The sequence below is a fragment of the Nyctibius grandis genome, chromosome 6 (assembly GCF_013368605.1).
Source record: "Nyctibius grandis isolate bNycGra1 chromosome 6, bNycGra1.pri, whole genome shotgun sequence".
NCBI classification, from domain to species: domain Eukaryota; kingdom Metazoa; phylum Chordata; class Aves; order Nyctibiiformes; family Nyctibiidae; genus Nyctibius; species Nyctibius grandis.
In genome coordinates, this window is record NC_090663.1 from 36,774,738 (window position 1) to 36,802,102 (window position 27,365).

Below are 27,365 nucleotides of genomic sequence, written 5' to 3' on the forward strand. Positions count from 1 at the left end.
AATAAATTATGTTTAAAACAATCAAATAGTTTCAAGTGATACTTTAAATCTACATAGCAAGTATGAACCATAGGAAAGATATAAACTCCTACTATTTTCTCTGGCTCCAAAGAATGTTTTCCAGCAAATGCACTAGCAGTGAAATAAGTAGTTGCTTAAAATGGGAACATGGAAGGACCATAGAATCCCAGTTAGTCTGAGAAACGATTGCTGTGAAAAGTACTCCCCTTCTTAGATAAGATCTAAATTATTTCTGCCAACAATGTTTTAATCTCCTCAAGATAAGGAGTAAATTGGTAAAAAGCAGAGCTAAAATTATAACTCAAGCCTAAAGGGAACAAAACAATTAGCGAAGAACTTGGTTTCTTGTTTCCTGAGGTATCCTAATCTAATTTTAATTTTTAAAATTTCAACACTTCTCTAAGTATAAATTTTATCTTCACTGTTTTTTGTTATTCAAATATTATGCAAATGTGGGTTTTGCATTACATTTTACTACAGAGTAAAACACATATAACTGATAGCTCAGTTCTAAAAAACTGAAATAAATAGGTACCCCAAGTCTGTAGAGTGTATGACTTAAAACTCCATAAGCAGCCATTTTGTAAATGCCTCTCTACCTCAGAAGAGTACTAACTGTGTTTGAGAGTTTGCAGTACATCAAACTACCATTCTTCCTCAGAAGATTACATTGATTACTGACATTTCCATAAGAATTTGTTAATAAAAACATGTACTATACATATATTAATCCTGATGCTGTCTAATTATGAGGATTCTGAATAGAACTTTGTGTCATTATTAGGGCTGATTCCTTTTTAACAGATCCATGGGAGCTGGAAGATTGTGGTGTTCACAGACCTGAAAATGACACAGGGTTCTCAAATTAGCTACGGTCACTTGCCACATCTTTAGAGGTGACTTGCTATTTTCAGTACTCAGGTGCCTGGCAGCAAACGATGAACAAAAGTAAGCAGTGCCTACAACATTTATCATTATAAAACAGTCCTGAGACAGCTTTTCCAAAGGTATACTTTTATTAACAGAGAGTCAAAGCAATAAAGAATAATCAGAAGTAAAATCAGCAATGCTGAAGTAGAAGCAGAAACTTGCAGGTATATGTATATCATTTATTAAAATTTCATTTTTAAGGTCACTCTGTGAAAAATAGAATAAAAGGTACTTCAAGAAATTGTCCGTTCAGTAATATTTGTTTTCTTTAATAATCAGAGGTGAAGTACTATTGCTCTTTCTCAAAGAATGATTGCTTTGCCTGGCTTTCATAAATAAAGGTGATGGCTTAGTTCCATGGTACCCTGTTAGGCCTCAATCTAGCAAAGAAGATTATCCTTCTAAGCTTCTAGAGTTACCTGGATTTGGGGTATTCTGGTGAAGTGTTCTTATGTCAGTAATCACACTTTTTGTCTCACTAGAATTGCAATCTCCAGAAAGCTCTACTGGGCACATTTCAGAGTAGCAAAATGCGTGTAACCTTCACATTATCAATTTCCATCACAAAAGTAACAAGCATCAGCAGTAGGGAAGAATTAATTCATCTGCTCCACTTCCGTTCCTAGTGTAGAATTACAATAAATCTGCTAGAAAATGTCTTACTATTTGTGGAATGGTGCCTTAGAGATAACAAGGAATAGTTTTATCTTTTACATACTTTACTTTAGCTATACTGCAGCAGAAGCTGGACCTAAAAAATAAAAGGTAAGTAAGTTGTACATATATATAAAAAAAACTTATTTGTTTCTATTGTAGGTCTGGCATGGGAAACTAAGGGAAAATTTGCCAGGCTCTCAAGTGAAAATTTCAAGCGCTGTCTCTAGGTCTTCAAGTGTTTCAAAATGTCAGTAACCTGCTTTTGTGCTAGAGCCACCAAGGATATTTTTCTATTTTGATCTGACTAAAATTTAATGTCCCAGCTGTACATACAAAGAAATTATATGTATTTGTGTATATTAAACCCATTGGTAGACTGTAAAATATACATTAATCCTTGCTTTTTATGTAATTGGGTAAGTGCTGTATTTTTTCAAAAAAGAAAGTAATTCCTTTGAATACATGGTAAATTACAGTGTCAACATTCTTTTCTCAAGGAAGACTGCTGTATGTTTTTTAAACTATGTTTTTGCCTGAGCTGGCCTCTTTCCACATACACTTTTAATTGGAAACAAAGAATGTAAAATCTAAGTTATGTAATCTACCTTTAAATCATTTATTATAAATCTGTTTTTCAACTGAGAAGAAAATAATCTCTTCATGATTGCTCTTATATAATTGCTTTTCTTTATTTTTAATAGCGTGTGCATAGCATGATAGCAGAAAGAAAAAACTGTGAGAGCCTGTTAGTAGCTCTTATTACTCTTTTGGAGTAGAAGAAGTCACACAGGTCTTTTGCCTAGTCATAATAAATCTAAAATTTAAAGCAATTCAACAGAACAACCTGATTTTTTTTACTTAGTTCATCAGATTTTTACTGCACAAACAGCAAAAAGCAGACACAATCATCTTACATATTGTGCCCTGAAATTAAGCAATTATTTTCTAGAATACTAATAATAACAGCCACATCTACAGATCTTTTTCTCAGTCACGTAATGTTAAAATCTACACACAGACAGGTCTTGTAAGTTGCAAATATTGGAAATAAGATATGGTGCTTAGATTTCCTTTCATCAAACTTAGCCTTTGGGAAAAAAAGAAAAGAAAATTATAAAACTTAACTTAGATTAGAATTGTTGGATTTCTACCAAATAGTACATTTCGTAACTGAAGATATTTGCACACATGTTCTATATAATATCATAAGTACTTGGGAATTTATTCTGTTTGTAAATAAAGTAAGCAAATAATTGTAATCAATGCCATTATATTACATTTGTTTCAGCATTATGCAGTTCTATCAGAAATTTAAAATTACAAGGCAAACTGGTACATTTTTCAACCACACTCATTTGAAAGTGAGTTAAAGACAAAATGGTTGATGTTTAACCATCAAACTGCCTGTGGTCTTTTCACCAGTAGTCCTTTCCAAAACACCTCTGCTAACTGAGAAAAGATAAAGTGGTTACATGAGAAAAGATAAAGTGGTTACATATCCCGCTGAACACTCCATGAGTTTGCCTTAGAGTTTCAAATTGCTGAAGTAACTGTATAATCTAGTAGAAAACCAACATAACATTAATAATTGCAGTGAATTCTACTGATAGATGAATCAAAATTGTAAAAGTAAAGTCAGTGAACATCCTGGGTTTTCTTATGATGTCCGAGGTACTGTACTATACAGAAATAAAGGGTTTCCAGGAGAAACAGCTAAAAGGATTTGATAATCAGCACTAGTAACAGAAAAATTGTTCAGATGCCACCTTTACCAAAACAACCCAAACAGAGTTGTTACAGGCATCAAAGGTCCTCTGTCTGCCAGACCTGAGAACTGTGTGTTTGCAGATATGTTATGATGTGTCCAGGGTGATGCTTTCTTAGCGCCCACATTGATCTCTAAAGATGTTGGTGATTGATACTGACGTTTTGTATGCTGAAAGAGGAGCACAGTTCATACAGAACAAAGATATCATTCTGATACATACTGGATTGAAATAACCATGATTTACAGAGTAATTCTGAAAATATTTAATGTTTTAAGTATTCAAAATCTGTGGATCATTTATAGTGAATTACTTTTTGTTTATAATGGAACTAAAATTGTCTAAATATGACATTCAGTTAGCTAGTTGTTTGCTAGTTTGGAAGTTATCGTGAAAACCTTGGAAATAGTTTGACCAAGCTAACAAGACCCATATGTTTGTTACACCTGTGAGCATGGTCAGTGTGAAAGATGGTGCTAGAAACCAGGGACTAGTTGGACGCTCGGTACATTTTAAAAAACTCTGCTAACATTTCACTTGGAAACCTAATTATTTTGGTGTCCATATCACAAATTATTTTTCTAGTTTCTATTTGTTCATGAAAAGTCTGGCAAGCTCATAATTTGATAATGATACTTCAATAAATTCTGTTCCTCCAGTATAATTTTTTTGAGGGATAGTTGCAGGGGTTGGAAATAGCCAGTCTGAGTTTGGAGTGTTCACAGAGCTTACTGTCAAGGAGATTTAAAAGGGAAGTAAGTCCTGCAAACTGACTTCAATCATGTATCTGCAAAGTGTTAACAATAATCTATTCACTGTAAACTAAACAAGTTTAATATTCTACTGAAATGATTTTAAATGTACACTGTTTGCAAAAGGCCTAAAAAGTATCAATTACACTTTCACTTTCTTTCTGTGAATCTTAGATGTCCATTTTTGGGGGAAAGAATCTTTTAAACTTTTTTGTCTTAGCACTTACCTGTTACTTACCTGGTCTGTGCAAACCGGCTGGTGGAGCCACCCTGAGCAGGAATGGTGTTCTCAGCAGTGTGTGTTCGTGCTCCTCATGAGACTTGGAATACTGTTCTGGCACAAAATCCCTGTGGATACCCACACATTTCTTTTCCTGAAACTCACCACCAGCTGAAGATGTTTTCTTTGCTCTTTGCTAAACTAATGGTAAACCCTCTCCCTTAAACTTAGAAGCCAGAAATTTTCATTTAAATTTTGATGATATCTTAGCACAATTTGAAATCAACTAGCTAACTTATGCTTGAATATTTCTATTTATTTGTTGAATATTTTTGCATTTCCATTTATGAAGATGATAAAAGGATATTTGGCCCAATTATTTCAGATACTACATGAGTATTCAGTTGCTATTACTTTTCACCTCTAGACCTTTACATCTCTCTCTTTTGTGTGTATATGTGTCTGCGTGTGTGTGTAAATGAGCTCGTACTCTCTCTAAGGGATTCGCATGCAAATAATATACACATTACCGTCATTTTGCTGCAAATGTTTAACTCCATGAAATTCTCACAAGACTGCAAGGGTTAACACACAGCATCTTGTTAAACTTGTGGCAGGCATTAAAAATGTTCACAACACAAGTGCATAATTAACATAGTGTTAATGTTTACAAAAAAAATACAAGTCTAAGTGTCAGGTACTGAAAATAAGTTTGAAAGTGGTGTTCAAACAAAAAAATTACACATGATCAAGGCCAGCAAAATGTGTTCATACAGACAAAATAGGTTAAACAAAAATGTAACAGTTGTGCATGATGTTAATAGATTTTTTCCCCCTCAATATTTGTATGACAGGCCATACTGATAAATATTATAGCACGCTCATGGAAACGATCATACAAGAGAGTTTAATAAAGAAATTCCTCTCATTTTTGACACCCAGTTCTTCTAGTCAGGATTTCTTGTATTTGCTATTGTTATTTCTGTGGTATGAGGTGTGTGATCAGCTCTGAACACAACAGACATTTAGGCAGATATTGACTAGTATTTAGGGCACTAAATTACCCCACTCTCTATATGTAGTCCCAAATAAATTCTGTTTGTTTCTTTGACTGAACATTATTTTACATAGAGTGAAAACCTTGACTTTTTTGCCCAAAAGTACAGAACAATATTTTTAGGAGAAAATAGAATCTAATATGGCCAAGACCAAGAGTTCGTGCCAGTTCCAGACAAAAATTTTGAACCTAACTGGATAATACTTCTTGGAACTAAGAAGTAAATTTGATTTTAAATGTATTTTAATCTTTGTAGAGGTGACTGCAAAGTCTGAAATTGTCTTTGCATGCACATTACTTAAAATCACAGAAAAGTCAAACCATTAGTCATAGGTTAGATTCAGAGCTTATTAATATTCAGTTAGCATATGTGTGGCTATTTTGTTCTGATAGTCTTAAAATGCAATGTGTTCTGCTACAATCAATGCACACTTATATAGAAGAAAACACAAGTTCATTTCTAAACTATGGGTCATCAAGCAGGGTATATGGCCACTGCAGAAAAAAAATTATAAAATTTTGTGTTAGATGAGAATTAGAACTTATTCTATAGGGACTTTCTTTTTCATATCATATTTATAAAGGTAAATTCCAGTGTGCTTATTCACTGTGATACAACATTTATTGTCTTAATGCATGTGATACAGTCTCCTGGAAGCTGTCAGTTTTATGACTGGATGCACAATTTCTTGAGATTGTACAGAAGCATCTCTACTCATTTCAATAATGTCTTGAAAAAACCCTAAACAATATTTTTGAGGCTGCGAATATGTGAGATAACAGAATCAAACATAAAACTTGAAATAAATGAAAATACATTATGAGGAATGGAATAATTCAAGTTATAACTTAGGTGCTGAAACTGTAACATCTTCACAAATTTCAATATAGTTCAAAAAAATCAATATGTTCAAATACAAAACTAATTCACTTAATTTCTAGTCTGAACTTATGGCAACGAAAACTATTTCTGTCAAGTATTTGTTCACCAGTAGCCCAGATGAAACAAAACATTGATTTTACTACACTTTGCAAATTTGCATCCATGAACTCCACATATACCTGTTATACATAATACAAGTTGACACACTTAAAGTGCAGAACTGAAAGGAATCTGAAGTTATGTTAACAAGAACCAGTGGGCACAGTTCAGTAACTATAGCTTTACTAAGTTACACGCTGTGTACTTAGGGGTACAGAGTAGTTCTGCCTGTTCCACAAACTGTTAATGTTTTCCGAAGCAAAAGAGCTACTGCTACTATGGATTTCTATGGTCACATGAGCCACAGTTCAGCATCAGTCAGAAAAGAAACACAGACCGGGATTGCTGATGTGCTAAGTAACAACCTTAATAAGCTGCCTATTATTGGCTCTACTGGTGTGTCTGCTCTTTACAGCCAGTAACAGACACTCCCCCAGCATAGGCTTCCTTAATACCCTATGTATTTATATGAAGAGTCTTGATTTTGGAGAACTGTTGTTCCTTCACATGCTTATCATTCCATCTTTCAAAAAACTAATACAAATACAATACTGAAAATAATCATAGAATCATAAAATCATAGAATGTTAGGGGTTGGAAGGAACCTCTGGAGGTCATCGAGTCCAACCCCCTGCCAGAGCAGGACAGATCTAGGGCAGGTTACACAGGAACGCATCCAGACAGGTCTTGAAAGTCTCCAGAGAAGGGCACTCCACAATCTCTCTGGGGAGCCTGTTCCAGTGCTCTGTAAATCTTACAGTAAAGAAGTTCTTCCTCATGTTGAGGGTGAACTTCCTGTACTCTAGCTTGCATCCATTGCCCCTTGTCCTATCACAGGGCACAAGTAAAAAAAGGTTGTACCTTTCCTTTTGACACCCACCCCTCATATATTTATACACATTAATCAGTTCCCTTCTCAGTCTTCTCCAGACTAAAAAGCCCCAGGTCTCTCAACCTTTCCTCATAAGGCAGGTGTTCCAGTCCCTTAATCATCCTCATAGCCCTCCATTGGACTCTCTCCAGTAGATCTCTGTCCCTCTTGAACTGGGGAGCCCAGAACTGAAAGCAATACTCCAGGTGAGGTCTCACCAGGGTGGAGTAGAGGGGGAGGAGGACCTCCCTCGATCTGCTGGACAAACTTTCTTAATGCACCCCAGGATACCATTGGATGCCTTGGCCACAAGGGCACATCACTGTCCCATGGATAACTTGTTGTCCACCAGGACTCCAAGGTCCTTCTCCACGCAGCTGCTCTTTAGCAGATAGCCTTCTAACCTGTACTGGTGCATTTTATTACTCCTTCCCAGGTGCAGGACTCTGCACTTATTCTTGTTGAACCTCATTAGGTTCCTCTTTGCTCGGCTCTCCAGTCTGTCCGAATCATACTGAATTGCCACACAGCCTTCAGGTGTATCAGTCAAACCTCCAAGCTTCATACCATCAGCAAACTTGCTGAGAAGACACTCTGTCCCTTCATCAAGGTCGTTGATGAAGATGTTGAACAGGACTGGACCCAGCACTGATCTTTGGGGGACTCCACTAGTTACAGATCCCCAGCTGAACTTGGCGCCATTGATTACCACTCTTTGGGCTCTATTGTGTAGCCAGTTCTTAATCCATCTCACTGTCTGTTCTTCTACCTCACACTTCCTGAGCTTGCTCACGAGGATGTTATGGGAAACTGTGTCAAACGCCTTGCTAAAGTCAAGGTAGACTACATCCACGGGTCTCCCTGCATCTACCCATTCAGTCATGACATCATAGAATGCTATCAGGTTAGTCAAGCATGATTTCCCCTTGGTAAATCCATGCTGACTACTCCTGATAACCTTCTCTTCCATGTGCTTAGAGATGACCTCCAGAATGAGCTGCTCCATCATTTTTCCAGGGATGGAGGTGAGGCTGACTGGTCTGTAGTTTTCTGGATCTTCCTTCTTGCCTTTTTTGAAGACTGGAGTGACACTGGCTTTCCTCCAGTCCTCAGGCACCTCTCCTCTTTGCCATGATCTTGCAAAAAAAGATGGAGAGTAGTAGAGCAACAACATCAGCCAGTTCTCTCAACATTCCTGGGTGCAATGATAGAAAAAAATATTTCTGCCTGAAATGCTGGTATACTAACTGCAGATTATAATGATTTTATTAGCATGACAAGCAAATAAACCTGATTTTAGGTGGCAAAATTGGTGTAGTTTGCTCTGGCTCATCTATTTTAACATGAAAAGTAAACCTAACAAGTAAGGTAACAAGTCAACCTCACATCTCACATAACACATTTCCACTTTAATCCTTTTTTATAAAGTTATTCTAAAGTCTTGAGAACAGGAGTCTGTAGTTGCCAAAACACACTCCCAATTTTATATATTAAATGTATCATCCTCTCTTTGTAAGATGTTCTATCACTTTGTGAGAGTTTATGAAGAATTTTTGCTGTGATGAAGATTACATAGAATCCCTAACTCGCTCACTAACTCAAGCATATTGAACATTGATTATTATTTCCCAGGTTTGCTGTCCTGGGACTGTTTGGTGACAGCCAAGTCCTACTGACTGCTACTGACACTGCACGTTGTTGAGGATGTAACTGCTCAATCACTGATCATAAATAACTGCTGGAAAATCTGTTTCTTTCACACCTTTTCAGGAATTAGTTATTCAGCCTTACCCAGCTATATAATTTAACCTGACACTGAGTTTATCACACACGTTTCTTTACTCAGGGTAGCTGTAGAGAGCAAGTGTAACACACACGGGTGATCCAACAGCAAACAGGTCTAAAGGTTCAGTAGTTTGAATGAAAAAAATTGGTTTATCTAGGTTTCAACAAGATATTTAATACCCACAATAAGTTCTTAATTAAACTGGAGGAAATATGGATTCATTCAAATGAAGGAAATAAGATGCCTAAAAAACTTAACAGGACAATTCAGTAGGTAGCTTTGGAATGACAATTATTAACTCATAGAGAGGTTTCTAGACAAGTTTCTCCAAACTGATTTTAGGATTAGTTTTACGTAGTATTCATGATCTTGCAACAAAAAGAAAAAAGAATTTGTAGTGGTATTTCATAATAATATAAGGTGTGGAAGGATCAAAAAATGTACAAAAAAACACTAGACAATCTAAGGACTAGGATAAAAAAATACGATTAAATATTAGTCACTTAACAAGAAATTTGGCTATGAACAAATATTTTAAATAACAAGATTAAAAATATCCTGTTATTGTAGGCAATTATAAAATGATTGTCTCTCAAAAATATGATGAAACCATAAGGAAAAAAATTAAAATCAGATACAATAAAAAAATATTTGCAAATAAGATCCCATGCTTAAATTTGGGGAATTAAGAAAATGGTTTCTAGCATTAGAAATTAAGCTCAAGAATAGCTTTCAAACTTAAGAGGGCAGAAAGCTGAATTTGCAAGTTTAAGCCCAAGGTTTGAAAATTTTATGAATGTTAGCTTAAAAGTAGCAACCTCTACTAAAATCCAGGGAGCCTGTATTTTATTACCTAGGAGTTTCTTTGCAGTTCCAGATTCCCATGTATGCTGCCTGTGACATCAACCCATGTGATACCAGTGAATCTCATGTTCTGTTTACATATACACACATATTCCCTGCCCCTCACCCCCTTATTTTAATTAGACAATCTGGGCTAAAAGTTTTAAAGGTCATTTTTCATACAGCCTGCAGTTTTAAACATATGTCAATTTAAAAGGAAGAAAATATCTGCTGAAGAGTATCCTATCTTTTGATCTTCAGCACATTCAATAGTAACATGGCCCTTTTCTCCTCCTAGACCACTGCCAGCTTTATTTCTACAGTCATACACATTCTTTGACCTGTGATAAAATTTGGTTTGGCATATTAACCCTGAGAGTGACTGTTCCTCCAAACTACATTTTATATAGCTATGTGGGAAGCAGAGAAGTACACTGTCTAATCTATATCCATAAACATTTTTGCTTCATCATTATTTCTTTTATTTTTCATATACTGTTGTACAAATGGAATGCATTCTTCTGTGTCAATTACCTTTCTGAGAAGAGTTTTCATTACTTTTATTTGAAGTCTTTTCTTATTTGTCTGCTGGAATTACTTTCATTTTTCTGCAACAGTCTTTGTTTTCTTTTGCTTATTGTTAATATGATGTTATTTGTTAACTAAATCTGAATAATTTGACCCATCTTTTGGCATTTGTGATATTTTGCATTTTCAAAACAGCATGGTGCTTAAAAAATAAATCATTTCAGTGCTATGTTTGCTTTCAAAACACGGGATGACAGATATTCTTTTTCCAACTACAGAATTAGTAGCATGAAGTCTAGCTGGAGGCAAGTAAACTAGCAGTGTAGCCCAGGGGTCAATACCTGAGTGCAATCCTGTTTCAACACCTTCCTTAATGATCTCGATGATGGGGCAGAGCATACCCTCAGCAAGTTTGCTGATGATACAAAACTGGGAGGAGTGGCTAATAATGCCAGAGGGTTGTGCTGCCATCCAGAAGCTCTTCAACAGGCTGGAGAAATGGGCAGACAGGAACTTCTTGAAGTTGACAAGGAGAAGGTGCAAAGTCCTGCACCTGAGGAGGAACAACCGCCTGAAACTAGTTATTTTACGCTGGGGCTGCCCAGCTGGAAAGTAGCTTGGCCAAAAGATACCTGGGAATCCTGGCTCCTGAGGATCCAAGATTAAATATGAGCCAGTGAAATGCCTATGCAGCAAAGGTGGCAAATAGTGTCTGAGCTGCGTATAGGAGTACTGGTCCAGGTTCTGTGCTCCCCAGTAACAGAAACACGGGCATACTGGAAAGAATCATGAAAGTGATTAGGGGACTGGAGCATCTCTCCTACAAGGTAAAGATGAGAGCTCAGGGCTGTTTATCTTAGAGGAGAGAAGGCTCAGGGGGGGATCTCATCAATTTGTACAAATATCTGATGGGAGGATATAAAGAATGCAGAGCCAGCTCTTTTCAGTGATACACAGAAACAGGACTAGAAGCAATGGGCACAAACTCAAACACAGGACGTTCCATGTAAAAATCAAGAAACACTTTTTCACTGTGAGGGTGACTGAGCACTGGCACAGGTTGCCCAGAAAGGCTGTGGAGTCTCCATCCTCAGAGATATTGAAAAGCCATCTGGACAAGGTCCTGGCAGCCTGCTCTAGGGACCCTGCTAGAGCTGAGGGTTGGACAGTGGTGACTTCCGATGGCCCTTCCAACTCAACCATTCTGTGGATCCACAGAATGTGAATTAAAGCATAGTTAAATGGTGACAATTACCTATGTATATTCTAACAAAATTAACATCTTAATGCTGCTCAGGGGTAAAAAACGGGGACAAGAAAATGTATCATCATCATCAATGCCCTGGAAAACGGGGACCTAATTAACCCTCAACAAATTTGTAGATGACACCTAACTGTGGGGAGCAATCAGCTCACTGCAGGATAATGTCATTCAGAAGGACCTCAAAAAGCCAGAGGAATAACCTGTGTGAAACCTCACAAAATTCATGTGAACTGTTGTATCAGGGATGGAACAACCCATAAAGCAGACTGGGTTGGGAACTGACTGGCTGTGGCTCACCTTTGCAGAAAAGGGTCTTGAGGTGTTGGAGGTAAACAAGCTGACCACAGGTCAGCAGTGTGCTCTTGTATTATAGCACTAATATTGTATGCATTATGTCTATTAACATAATAGCAAAATACTTGATTTTCTTCCCATTTTGTTCAGTTCACATCAGTTCAAAAAGCCTGCTGGTAGAAATTTTAAACCAGGAGTGGAGAACTGAGTCTTAATTCACATTTATTTTAGTCTACCTTTTCATGTAATTCTGTTTTGGTTTTGAAAATTTCTTTACTTCATTTACTTCATTCTCTTTACTGTAATTCCACAGGCAGGAATTAGGCCGATTTGCACTTTTCATCTCCAGTGAATCAAAATGCTAAAGTTTTATTTTTGAATCCAACATGATTCTCAAACTGATACCTGGAAAAGGGAAGATAGACAAACATTATGGCGCTGGTGTCTTACTCACTTTTTGGTGAATGAGGGAGTCTCCAGACAGCAGTACTGAGGTAACCCCTCTTAAATCTATCTTTGTTTTCCTCTAACACCTACAAAATTTTATTGGTCCCCTTCTTACTACCTTTAACACTGCGATGGATAATAGCAGTCAGTCATTGACTCTATTTGTACTGTCACTGTAGTCCATATAAACTCCTTTTTAACCATTCCTTTAAATCATAAATCTCATGCTGCTCCTTACAGGAGATTCTTTATCAGTGGAGGGTAGGGTCCCTTGGGTCAATCCTATACATGGATTCACAAAAAGGGAAAGTCCTCTTTAACTAATTTTATATCATTCTATGATAAGGTCACCCACCTAGTGGATGAAGGGAAGGCAGTAGATGTAGTCTTTCTGGATTTTAGTAACGCTTTTGGTACTGTCCCTCACAGCATCCTTCTGGACAAGTTGTCCAGTTGTGGGATGAGCAGGTTCATGGTGCACTGGGTGAAGAACTGGCTGAAGGGCAGAACTCAAAGGATTGTAGTGAATGGGGCTACCTCTGGCTAGCAACCAGTCACTAGCAGTATTCCTCAGGGCTCAGTCCTAGGGCCAGTTCTGTTCAATATTTTAATCAACATCTGGATGCAGTGGTTGAATGCGCTATTAGCAAGTTTGGCTGATCATATCAAAACTGGGAGGGTACTGTTGACTCTCTGAGGACAGTAAGCCTTGCAGAGGGATCTAGATATATTGGAGCATTGGGCTATGATTACCAGGATGGATTTAATAAGTTGAAATACTGGATTCTGCACCTAGGATGGTAATGCTGGACACAAGTATAAATTGGGAGAGGAGTGGCTGGAGAGCAGGGAGAGCAGCCCTGCAGAAAGGGATCATAGGGTGCTGGTCTACAGCAGGCTCAGTATGAGTCAGCACTGTGCCCTGGCAGCCAAGAGGGCAAACTGCAACTTGGGGTGCAATGAACACAGTATAACCATTTGGTCAAAAGAGGTGATTATCCTGCTATATTTAGCATTAGTGTGGCCTCAACTTGAGTACTATGTTCAGTTCTGGGCCTCACAATTTAAGAAGGATGTGAAGGTCCTTGAATATGTCCAGAGGAGGGGAACAAAGCTAGTGAAAGGGATGGAAGGCATGTCCTATAAGAAGTGGCTAAAGACTCTGGGTTTGTTTAGCTTGGAGAAAAGGAGGCTGAGGGGCAACCTCATTGCTCTCTACAGCTTCCTGAGGAGGGCAAGTGGAGAGGTGCTGATCTCTTCTCCCTGGTATCCCATGATTGGATGCATGGGAATAGTTCAAAGCTGCACCAGAGAAGGTTTAGACTGGACATTAGAAAGCATTTCTTTACTGAGAGGGCGGTTGAACACTGCAACAGGCTTGTTAGAGAGGTGGTCGATGCCCCAAGCCTGTCAGTGTTTAAGAGGCATTTGGGCAATGCCCTTAATAACGTGCTTAAGCTTTTGGTCAGGCCTGAAGCAGACAGGCAGTTGGACTAGATAGATGATCACTGTAGGTTCCTTCCAACTGAAATATGCTATTCTATTCTATTCTATTCTATTCTATTCTATTCTATTCTATTCTATTCTATTCTATTCTATTCTTTAGTCATTTTACTACTTTTTTTTTTGGAGTCAAGAGTGTGTTCGCATGCTTCACAGGGTCTCCTGCTGCCACAAGGAACAGACCTTGCCACATGCCCACTTTCACTACAGTGACCTAAAGCAACAAGTTTTCTTCCATTTCCAGATTTTCCTTTTGAAATGTCACTCCCTTGCCAGCCCAGCTCTTTTCTTTTGTGCACATTTTGCACCAGACCCCTGTAGATATCTCACATATCCAGGCAAAAGTAATTGGGACAATGCAGGTAGTATCCAACACTCCTCAGGCTCTTACAAAACATCAGAACTTTCTAAAGATGTTTGCATGCTAGATCCAATTCCTTGGTTTACACTTCAAATACTGTTTTTTTCCTAATTTGTCATTTGTTTTGCCATATTGTTATTTTAATTTCTACTTGCCGGTCAGTACTTGGAAGGGGAAAGTCTTTAATTCTGAGGGGTCACATCAACACTCCAGTAATATTAAATAGGTCAATTTCATGTTTAGTTTTAAATTGATATAGCTTAGGCAAAACAAAACAAAATTCTAATTGACTAGAAGCAGGAGAAAAATCAGAAAATAAATTAGTTTTACAGGTTTAACTGTCTCTCCACCAAACAGAATTAGTTTTTTGAAGGTTAACACAGCAAACAAAAGTGATTAAGAAAACTACCTGACCTTATTGAAAAGGGAGCACAGGAGTCCTTTAACTGTACTGTAGTCATTACTTTATGTTTCAGTGTGTCAAAAACCCTAAAACACTACAGCATGTGTTATACATCGCTAGTAATTAGGGGAAGAGTATATGCTTACCTGCAGAGAGTCTTGAAAGACAGCAGAGCTATCTTGGTTTCACGTAGGCTGCTAGGCTCATCAGACATAGGAAGAAATGTAAAGTAACTGCTGCAAATAGTTTAAAAATAATTGGGTTTAAAAAGTTATCTCCTTGCTGCAGTTCCTGGGAAGAAATCAGATGGCACTTCATAAACACATTATTTTAATTGGGAAATAATTTTTTTATACATGTATATCACAGAATCACAGAATGTTAGGGATTGGAAGGGACCTCGAAAGATCATCTAGTCCAATCCCCCTGCCGGAAGCAGGATTGCCTAGACCTTATCACACAGGAAACGCATCCAGGCGGGTTTTTGAATGTCTCCAGAGAAGGAGGACTCCACTACCTCTCTGGGCAGCCTGTTCCAGTGTTCGGTCCACCCTCACCGTAAAGAAGTTTTTCCTCATATTTATATGGAACCTCCTGTGTTCCAGCTTGCACCCATTGCCCCTTGTCCTGTCAAGGGATGTCACTGAGAAGAGCCTGGCTCCATCCTCATGACACTTGCTCTTTACATATTTATAAACATTAATGAGGTCACCCCTCAGTCTCCTCTTCTCCAAGCTAAAGAGACCCAGCTCCCTCAGCCTCTCCTCATAAGGGAGATGTTCCACTCCCTTAATCATCTTCATGGCTCTGCGCTGGACTCTCTCTAGCAGTTCCCTGTCCTTCTTGAACTGAGGGGCCCAGAACTGGACACAATATTCCAGATTGCGCCTCAGCAGGGCAGAGTAGAGGGGAGGAGAACCTCTCTTGACCTGCTGACCACACCCCTTCTAATACAGCCCAGGATGCCATTGGCCTTCTTGGCCACAAGGGCACACTGCTGGCTCATGGTCATCCTGCTGTCCACTAGGACCCCCAGGTCCCTTTCCCCTATGCTGCTTTCCAACAGGTCTGTCCCCAACTTGTACTCATACATGGAGTTGTTCTTGCCCAGATGCAGGACTCTACACTTGCCCTTGTTATATTTCATTAAATTTCTCCCCGCTCAACTCTCCAGCCTGTCCAGGTCTCTCTGAATGGCTGCGCAGCCTTCCTGTGTGTCAGCCACTCCTCCCAGTTTGGTGTCATCATATCCAGTCAAAGTAAATAGATTTCTTCATTCCAGAAGACAGAAATTCTCTTTTCTGAAGAATTCAAATAGAAAATATAAGAAATGCAATTTTGATAGTTATGGTGATATAATGATAGCTGTGATTTTCTATCTTTTTTAACCTGCCAATAGCTGTTTTGTTGTCTTGTAAAACTTAGGTGTTGTAATTGTTTCTGATCATGAGGTCTAGAAGGCCTGACTGTATATTCAGAGTAATTACTTACAGTTCACCTAAAATATTTTGTTACTTTACATTATTATTGTAGTCAATATCTCACTTTTGAAAGAGGCTCTGTACCTACCAAGCGCAGGCTTCACCAGTTCTCAGCGGTTTCAAGACTGGCTGTGTATCTTATGCAGGTGCAAAGAGGAAAGATTGGACATGACGGTATATTTCTCCAAGGATATGTTTGTTGACCATAAAATTATGAAAAGATTTAATACCTCTAATTAATCAGTTGACCTGGACAAGCTGTAAGATATCCATTGCCTGTGCTCAGACAGAATAGACAACATGCAGAGTTTCATGGACTGTCCTTGGAAATGTATATATTATAAAAACCTTCTAATTTCCATTTCGATTGGTTTGATTTAGCAAGACAGTTTTCATTTTTTGAGTTAAGTTCACTCTAGAACAACTAGTAGAGAAATTATAATTGGCAGTACAAAGTGATTAGGGTCAAGCTGCTTGTTTATTATATTTTAGTAAAGCAATACAACTGTAAGCCAGCTGTTTAGTTTGGCTTTCCATTGTCTGATTCTTCAGTATGGTACAGTGCTTTTTATTTTTATTTTACTGTTAAAAATACTTTTAAAAGAGAAATTTGGTTTCTTCCCCAACATTCAAAATTGCAGGATCTAGACCCTTAGGTATATCTGGACCTAACCTGCAATTACAGATACATTCCAATCACAAAGCTGTTATTGCAATGGTTTTGTTTCTCTCTGATTTCAGATTTTCTCCCTTACTTTCAGCATCATTTGAAATTCAGATCCACAATGTAGGATGTCGGTGGAAGAATAGCACATTTGGAATATGACCTTAAGTTCTTCGTTAAGAAATAAGACTTCAGTAATGAGACTAAAACATTGAACCTTTTGTTTATAGAAACTATAGGCTAGGAAGGCCCTACAGAGGGATCGTGGACAGGTTAGATAGCTAGATGGGCCGAGACCAACGCATGAGGTTTCAACAGGAACAAGTGCCGGGTCTTACACTTCGTCCACAACAACCCCTTGCAGAGCTACAGGCTCGGGGAGAGTAGTGGTTAGAAAAGTGGCCTGGCAGAAAGAGACCTGGGGGTGGCTGATCGACAGCCGGCTAAACATGAGCCTGCAGTGTGCCCAGGTGGCCTAAGAAGGCCAATGGCATCCTGGCCACTATTAAGAATAGTGTAGCCAGCCGATCTAGGGAAGTGATCGTCCCTCTCTACTCAGCACTGTGAAGACGCACCTTGAATAGTGTGTCCAGTTCTGGGCCCTGCACTTCAAGAAAGATGTTGAGGTGTTGGAGCGAGTCCAGAGGAGGGTGACCAAGCTGGTGAAGGGTCTTGAGGGTCTGACCTATGCGGAACGGCTGAGGGAGCTGGGATTGTTTAGCCTGGAGAAGAGGAGGCTCCGAGGTGACCTTATTGCAGTCTACAACTACCTGAAGGCAGGTTGTAGCGGAGTGGGGGAGTCGGCCTCTTCTCCCAGGGCAAACTAGTGATAGGACAAGAGGACATAGCCTCAAGCTTCGCCAGGGGAGGTTCAGTTTAGACATTAGGAAGCATTTCTTCTGAGAAAGGGTCATTAGACATTGGAACAGGCTGCCCAGGGAGGTGGTGGAGTCACCATCTCTGGCTGTGTTTAAGAAAAGACTGGACATGGCACTTAGTGCCATGGTCTAGTTGACATGGTGGTGTCAGGGCAATGGTTGGACTCGATGATCCCAGAGGTCTCTTCCAACCTGATTGGTTCTGTGATTCTGTGATTCTGTGATAATACACTAGTACGCCTCAACTTGGAGTTGGAGGAAGTTTTTGGAAGAGAGACACCCTGTTTCTATATGCATGTGATTTGAGATAACACTGCTAACAAAAGTGCTGCCTAAAGGTATCTCAGACATGTTTTTCTGAGATGTGATATCTTTGACCTTTGTAATATTTTAAGACATGCAAAGTAATTATATGGTAACTGTAGTCTTTCCTTTCCAAATCACCCTCTTCAGACAGATTTTTCCTTTCTGAAGGACATTCTCTACACAGAATATATACAACTGAACAGCGCAAAGATATTTATTGGGCCACACAGATGTTAAATCACAAGGGCTAGCAAACTCCTACACTAAACATTAACACCGTTCATCATCCTTGATGAGTGTCTGCAGGCTAGGCAGTCAGAGTCAGGTGAGAAAGTAAGGGTGTCTGACCTCCTGTCTCCTGATTCTCTGACTTTTCCCTTGGGATTTTTGTAAAGTTTTGCATCAGTGTTTCTCCTTGTGAAACCTTGAGTTGTGAATACTGTCTCAGCAAGTATACTTTTGTTTGTGCTTTTACTTGGTTTACATATCTTCCTTTCACAGACTTTCTCACAAGTTAACATCTGTTAGTTAACACCTATTAAACTGAGTCAAGGTCACAGAAACATGTGGCACCAAACTAGGGCATAAATTACAGACACCAGAGCCCTAGGGAGGAGGGTTACAAAAAAATGGGACACCTCTGAACCAGTTTTCAGAAAAGAAGCCTATTGCCAGCTCTAGGATCACTGTGAAAATTATGGATAATTATGAATAATATATTCTCCAATTAAAAAATATTGAAGATGTGGTGGCAGAATTCTGTGCAAAATTTAAAATTGTTTTTATGATGTTCTTAGAAGGATACTATAGTTTAATATAGAGGAAAAGCTTGAATGTATATTTAACATAGCTTCAGAAATGGGAAACACAAAGATTCCAAATTAAAATCCTAGAAAACTAAAAATACTTATTTAAATTCTCATCTAACTCTCAAACTAAATGCATAAATATCTTGATAGGGAAAACATTAAAATTTATAGTGTTTCCGTGGGTTTCATTAAGATGTATCAATTCAGCTAATGGTGCATGAAATCAGAGATAGACACAAACCTCCAAATGGAAGCAAATGGAAAGTAAATGGGAAGCTTGATTATTGAACGAATGAGAAAAGACAACACTGGTCAGCAGTCCTGGAGTGTTCTGGCTAACAATAACGTTTTACGTATTGGCTCTTAATGACTGATCTACGTTCCTTAAAACCTACTGAGGAATTTTTTTTAAAGAAAAATGAGGCTCTACAACAACTATCCAATTCTTTGACCAACTTAATTCCTTATTTTAGAATAGAAAAAGTATACATTCTTACCTGTACTCTGACACTACTTCTGTCATCCTTGAGAATACAACACTATTGATAAATACTAATGAATTTACAACAAATGTTTATGACAGCCTTTTGGAAAAAGATCTTCACCTGGATTCATTTCTTAATAGAGAGAGTCATCTTCTGACACACTTCCTGCTGTTTTGCAGTATTTTTTCTTACCAAAAGCAGTATTTAAATAATAATGTTAGACTTCTACAGTCCCATTTTATTGAAACACAGATATAAAATGGAACAATGGAACTTATTTTTCATAGGGATCCCAACATAGATTGGATGTTCAGATCTCTGACCCTCAAGGATGTGCCTTTCTGTCTTTCTCTATCCTACTGAAAACATGAAATTCAGACTACTTAGTTAAATAGGTCTACTCTACGGAAACCCACCTGAGAACTAGGCTCCAGCTGTAGTCAAGGTCACATTATAGGCCGTTCATCTGATATATCCTAAACATTTCTTTTAGGATGGCATGAATCTCCTCTAAGGTTTACCTGATTGTTTCCATTGTTTCTATGCAGAGAGAGAGACTTACTTGTCTAAGATATAAATGCAAAAAAGGTAATAAATATTTATATAAACTAAGATAATACATTTTTATATAAATCAATATAATGATATACCTTTCAGATTCCTTTGATATATCTCATTTCTCATCATACGTCCCTTTTTTCATCTTTATTACAGAAATATTAGTCTGATATCTACAAATACCTGTACTAGACACACAATATAGGGTATAATTGCCTCTCTCTTCTTCCTAGTTTACAGAACTTCTTTGAAAATTTATGTACTCAGTAAGTTCCCGGTTCAGCAATGCTTTCTAAACTTATTACTTAGCACATGCTTAAGTGTAATTGAACTTAATGCAGTTAACAATAACCTTGAATAAAAAGATTTAGTATATACTAAGATTCCTGTTGACACCTGAGACTATATCATCATAATCATCTATTGACGGGAAATCATATAGGGATTTTAAGAATTTCTATTTCAGTAGTAACTCTTCTGGCTTGAGTTTAACCTGCTTAACTTATTTTATCTGTGCTTTGTATGTATATAAAACATGAAATAACAACAAAGAAAAAGATGTTGCACAAGCATAAAATGTCATGACTACAACAAAAAAGCTAAACATTTTTCATTATGTATCTGATTTTCCCAGGGTGTGCAGAATTACATCTTAAGCTGATGCCAATACATATCAGGAAATGAGCATATTACAGAGAAAAAGTACATAATTAAAAAGTGATTGGGTCTTGCAGAGAATTAAAATCCAACTGCCAGTTCAGACAGCACTAGAAGTTTAGAAACAAAATTTCATGTTCTCACACTTCTGCAAAGTGTGCTTTTATTACAGCTCAAGAGGCTGAGACAATAACATCAGGGAAAACCTGGTAACTACAGGATGGATTGAGTGATCTCTGCTTCACTGCTAAACTTACTCCTGGTCATTTATGTTTACTGCTGCTTTCTGTCTGTGAACACATTGTACTTTTGTAGGTATGTACAACTCCAAACTGTCTGGAATCAGATTGATATATTTAGAAGTCCATGGCCATATAAGAAATTAATGTATGTGAAGTGATAATAAATGGTTTTTCCTTGTCTAATCTAATTGTTCTGAAAGGCTATGCTATAATGAACAGCTATCAGAAGCATCTGGCTCATGAAACTGCAAGTTCTTGAAAAAAAGGCATCATTCAAAAACAAAATTATCATGAGAACTGTTTATGATTGTCCTAAGATACACAGGAGTTTTATTAGTTGAATTAGAGGATATATTGACTAAAGATTTGCTTATTATAAAAAGCATTTGCAAGACTCTGAAAACCTTAGTGTTCCTTATTGATCTGTCACTACTTTCTCTCCTGTTAACAAGTGTTTTTATTCACCTTAGAATTTGTATATTCCCAATTTGTAAGCAAGTAGATTAGCCCCTGATGAGGTGAGAACTGATAGTGCTGCACTCTGGCAAGTACCACGACAATGATATGGAGTACCTCTCACAGTGGCAAAGCAGAAAGGTTATTTGATTTGATCTGACGAGCTGACAGCGTCCTTATTCACATAGTGTCACACAACAATGAAGTGGCACCTAGAATATTGGATGATTTCTGCTTTGATGCACTCTCCTTTATTCCATTTCCTTTTGTCCTTGTCCTTCTTTTCTGTATTATTCCCATTACCAATACAGAGCCACAAAACAATCCTTCCCACCGCATAGACTGTAAATGCATGTTTAGTAGCTCAGATCTGCCTTTAAACTGGTAAAAGAAGTATAGTGTTTCGTTGTGGTTTTCTCCTCCCAAAAGAGTCAATAGGACACTTACCAAAAATGGTGGACATTTTAGCTCTTATTCTGTGGGAAATGTATAATGTGATAAATTCTTGTTGGGAACAAGGATACATTAAATTCCATAGCCTTCTCTGCTGTCCCCATTGTTTCCAGGTTCTGAGCTAAGTGCAGGTATCTATGAGTACACTCTAGTGCAGAGCAAAGACATTTGGCGTCCACATAATGAGCGCACTAACTGTTGGCTACTCTGTAGTCTTTCTTTTTCTGCATATACTATTACAGATACATGAGAAACCTTTTCCAAACAAAATATAATTTTTTCACAAAAATTAATTTAAAAAAAATTTCAACAACATTAAACTGTGATTCAGTTTTGCAATGTTATATGCTCTTCAGTGAACATCTGTAGGGCTGTATGAGGATCAATTTTTGTCTCATTACCACTAAGCTACTTACTGTACATATGATGAAGGGTTGCACATACCAAAGCAGCTATTTTAAGAAACCAAATCATATATGTATATGCACACATGCACATATACACACACAGCAAATATATACTTTTTTTTCCAAAATATATCCCCAAATTGTAATACTGTCTTCTTCTCACGGGTGAAAATCAGGTAAGTTATGTTTTATATGAACATGCTTTTTAATGTTCATTTCTGTGTTTTAAGTATCAAAAGTACAGTTTTGTACATGGTGTTCGTCATTGAGTGAGTTAGAAACCCTGTTCTCTAGTGCTGACCCTGAGAGTGCACAAATTAACTAGCACTTCTGTTTCTAAGCAATGAATTATTGTAGCTAAATATAAATACTTGAACAGCCTCCTGAATGCAAGTGCCATAGCTACAAGGATATACACACGCACTCCACCTGAGCACCTAGGCACTTAGCTCTTGCCTAAGCTTCATCACAACTCAAAAATCAACTGGAAAAGTACTAAATGACACCTAAATTCATGGTAGCTACAATCCAGTAGTCATGCTCAGACCATGAATAAGATTTGAGTTTGATTTGAGTTTTATTTTAGTCACAGCAGTTGCATTGGTTTCATTCAAAAACTTCCTGGGGAAAAGTGAATCTGAGACCCAGATTCATTACTCTTCTTAGTACCAGAGGATTCAAAAGCATCAAAATAGTAATATAAGCTACAGACTAACCTGGAATGAGGACATGTTCACTCAGCTAGGAAACACTCAACCAAAGTTGTCCAAAGTGATCACAAACCATACGGCTTTTACCGTGGAAAATTTCTTTCTGCTGAGTGATGCTGAACAGAAGGAAGGCTGCTGTGTACTTAGGTAAAGTATGCAAAAAGGTTTTTACACTTCAAAATCTTCTAAAGAGCAAAAGTGAATACAAATTGTACACAGAGATAAGAATTTATTGTTAGTCCAATTAATGTTTTAACAGCTTAACAGTCCAGACTATTAATACAGAAAAGCCTCATTAACGATACAACTAAAATTGTTATTCCAAAAAACACTTAGACACTCCTAGCAGCTACCCCTGTTCTCTGGTATGGTGCTCACATCTAAGAAACATCCCTCAGGATCTGAAAGTCAAAACTTAGTCCTTCCTTGAGAAGAAGAGGGGGGAAGGATGTTGTGAAGAGCTGACAGTGCCCTGCTCTCTGCCGAGAGGAATGTTAAGTCAATGGTGGAGGTTTCTTCCTCCTTTTATGATGAGAAACGTGATGTTGATGTCAATGCTTTCTTTCTCTTTAATCTTGGTGTCTGCTTGTGGTTATTTTTCTCTTTTTATGACACAGTTTGCTTTCTTTTCATTGGTTCCAGGTTGAAGTTTGAAAGTTGCCCCCAACCTCCCTCAGCCCTGTTAGCCCAAGCGGCTGCTGTTTGTTGCACAGTGGTTCTCTGGGATTGTCGGGCCTTTAGCACACAGCGTATTCCCAGGGCTCAGGCTAAAACAGGTCAGGCAGCACTCACTGACCATTGCACAATCGTTAAACCAAGTGCCAACCAGCCCTGGCTGAGGCAACTGCAGACAAGTCCTGAGACTCTGCACTGCCAGGTCCATACAAAGCCTGGCTTCTTCTCCTGGTAATGGCAAAAATCAGGTGTATTGGGATCAAGGATGAGGAAAAAATGTTCAGACATACACCTAATGATAAGCATCCATTCTCATACATAAGCATCTAAATGTTTTACAGAAACCAGTGATTTTGCTCTGACCATCTGGGAGATGGGCAGGAGATGTCAAAGTGTTCACTAACTCTGCTATATCATTCATTTTGGGATATTTGAAAATGAAAATCTAATTCCAACACGGAAAGGGAAGGTCAAGGTTCCACAGTTTATACTGGAGCAAATGCTAGCAACTTGAGGATAGGCTTAACTCTTTATTCAGGATGTGAGTTAGTGCAGAACAGACTCAGAACTCTAATTTCTGGAAAAGTAATTTTGAAAATATGTGTCAAAAATAACTGAAAAATTAATTTAATACTCAGCAGATTCTTGAAAACCTTGAATTCAAGGTATTGAACAGAAAAAAAATATAGGTAAAATATCTACATTGAGGATAACATGGTATTTGCTGTATTTAGATAGTACATAAATACAGTTCCATTATGTTGCCTTTTTGATGGTGATCCAGAATAATGCACAACATAGTTGTATTTACACTGAAACAGACAAAAATTGAGGTCTTTTTCTTTTTTTTTTTTTTATTATATGCTTTGTTTCAGTTCTAAAAAGTTTGGGAGACGGTGATACTTGCAAGGTTCAGGAAGGAGCTCTTCCATTCGCAGAGTAATTCTCTCTTACCCATCTGGGTGCTACTATAATTTTATGAAGATTCTAATTTAGTTTCATTCACTTTCTTTTAAAATATCAAATTAAAGTTTTATTTCTGATTCTGCCAAAGTAAAAGCAATAGAACATAACTCCAGATCTGACTAAAATAAAAGAGCCTTTCAGTAAGCAGGATAATTCCTCCCCCCTGCCCCACTCACTCCCCGCTCCCGCTATTTATTTTAGCTGTCAGTTATTTAGAACTGGAGTCATTCCAAAACTGAGAGTCATAGAGGTATTATGCTAAATTCAGTTGCAGCACACATTTCAGCTTACTTTTGCTATACCCTAAGCTCTCATTTAAGGAAGACAAGAAGTTTAATTAAATATGTATTGAGACTCTCCTCCACAATGTCAGCCCACAATGATGATAAATGTGACTGGCTTGCCAGCAATATGGCTACTCCTTTAATCTCTCTGTTTTTCAGCTGCTAAGAAAAAAGGCCCTCAATTTAATGTTTATAGACACTGTGCTCAGTGTATATAGACAACTTATGTTTGAAAGTATTAAAATGGTAAGACAGATGACGAAAAATGTACTGAAACATTATTAACATGCAATAATACCAGATAAATTATGTTATTCTGCTCTACAGATGAAAAATTATACATATATGTGATGCAGATTAAACAGATCTATTCCCATGAATGTATATCCCTGTATTTCCTTGAGGAAAAGTCCCCACCAATAGTAGTGTTGAAATAAACAGGAAAGTCATCTTATACCAAGTTTCAGAAGACAGTGCTTTCTCTATATTTATGAATTTGGGAGTATGTTTTTGTTTCGAGGTTTTTTTGTGCACACTGTTAATTTTGTATTTTGGAGGGTCTTTAACAATTTGAGAAACATATATCTCAAGATAAAGGCTCTTCACTCACTCTTTCTATTTTGGACCAATGTTAAAATTTTTTAGTGTTTTAACTAAAATGGTTCCCACATCTCAAATGAGAATTAGGATTTCACCAGAGAAGTTATTCTACATGTGAGTCTGTGTGTCTGTATGGGATACACAGATAACTTGCTTGACTATAAAAACAAGACATTGGATCTGATGATCTAGATGATCTTTTCTAATACCTTGTGCGTCACTGTAGGAACACAGAGTCTTTACCATGAACAGTTTATAGATAAATACATCAGTCCAACACAATCAACTTAACCATACAGGTAGACCAGATGAATCAATGAGACACACACATGGCAAATTTCCTCATTAGGAATAATTTGGCTACTACCATGCCACTCACAGGTGTATATTTACAGCATATTTAATACCTGCCAGGGAAATGCCTAATGATGTAAAACAAAACACAGTAACTACACAGTGACAAACAATGGGAAAAAGAGACATTTTGAATAAAACAGTAATCACTGTTGATGATCCTAAAGGTCCTTTCCAATCAGAATGATTCTATGATTCTATGATTCTATTATGTGACCTAGGTACGTCATTTGTTCATAGATATTAAGCTATTTCAGTTACTGTATTTGGATCTGTTGCTCTGATACAGTATAATATAGTTGTCATCATACAAACTTTGTGGATTAGATGCTGTTACTGATGATGAAATGAAGATAAGATTGTTCATGTCCCCAGTCCTTGAAGATCTGCACATTCCTAAGCACAGCAACATATGATGTCAAAGGAAATAATTTTGCACGACCAAATACCCAGATAAAAAGATATTGTAATTTGAAGATATAGGCCAAAGGGAATTGTTCAACCACTTTATGTGAATTTTTATTTTTATTTATTAATCCAATTTTATATTAATTTAAAATATAAAAATCATTGAATCTCTGCAGACTTGTAAGCTTACTTACAGGTATAACAAGTACTTGTGCAGAACCATGTCTGGGAAGTCCAGGAGGAAAACATGGTCTGTCTCAGGTTCACATCATCAGTATCTGCTGACACTAAACTAAAAGCCTACCTGGCACTAATGTTTGGAAACTTGGCCTATGTATTTACCTAGCCGTGCAGTACAGCAAATAGAAAAAACAGATGCTTTTTATGCACAAACTCTCTGTGTGAAAATGTCTGCATGTAATTGAATATACCAGCACTAGATGAGGTCAGCAACCAAATACGATTAAAACACCTTACGACTTTTTTCTGTACCATTAAAATTAGATATATATAATTAGACACATAATTATTGATTTATGTGCATGTACATATTTAATTATAAATCTGTGTATATTTATATGTAAATATATATAAGCTTTAGGGAGATTTGTTCACTTGAAAATAATAGAACCTCCTTGTTACAGTCTTGAATATAGTGAAAAGTCTTTCCTGTATCAGTGAATCTGACAATAAACCATAGTTTCAGTAAAGGATTTACAGTTCAGTCACTGGGGTAGGCGGTTTGTCGTGTGTATAAAAGGAATAAAGAATTTCAGAACATACATTTTCCACACTGTGCTTAAACCTCTCTACCTTTACATCATTTGAAGGTTTGCATATTTATTCATTTGATTTGAGATTCTTACCTACAACTAATCCATTAGAAAGTTCAAATTCAGCATTCTAGGCTTTCTTTATAATCACTGAAAAAGCAATACTCTGTCATTAGACCAACTGCTGTTTCAAATATGGGCCTCACCGTGAAAGAGTAAGAGAAAGGAAACTTCAGACTGGTGGATGACTTTTTCCATGCCTCTGTCTCCCCCTTCTCACTTAATTTTTCTTCTTCTGCTCTCAGAGAAGGGATAAATCAGTGTTCAGAAGAGATGGACTACTCACTTTCTGCTCTTATGACTGAAAGGAACCTAAATAGCCAGTATAAACTAAATGCCTAATTTTTAAATTATATGATCAAGAACTAACGGAAAATCTGTCTACTAACATAAATGGGCATTAGGCCATTCCATGTAATCACTGCAGGCAAAACCTGGACCTTTTCATTAATCT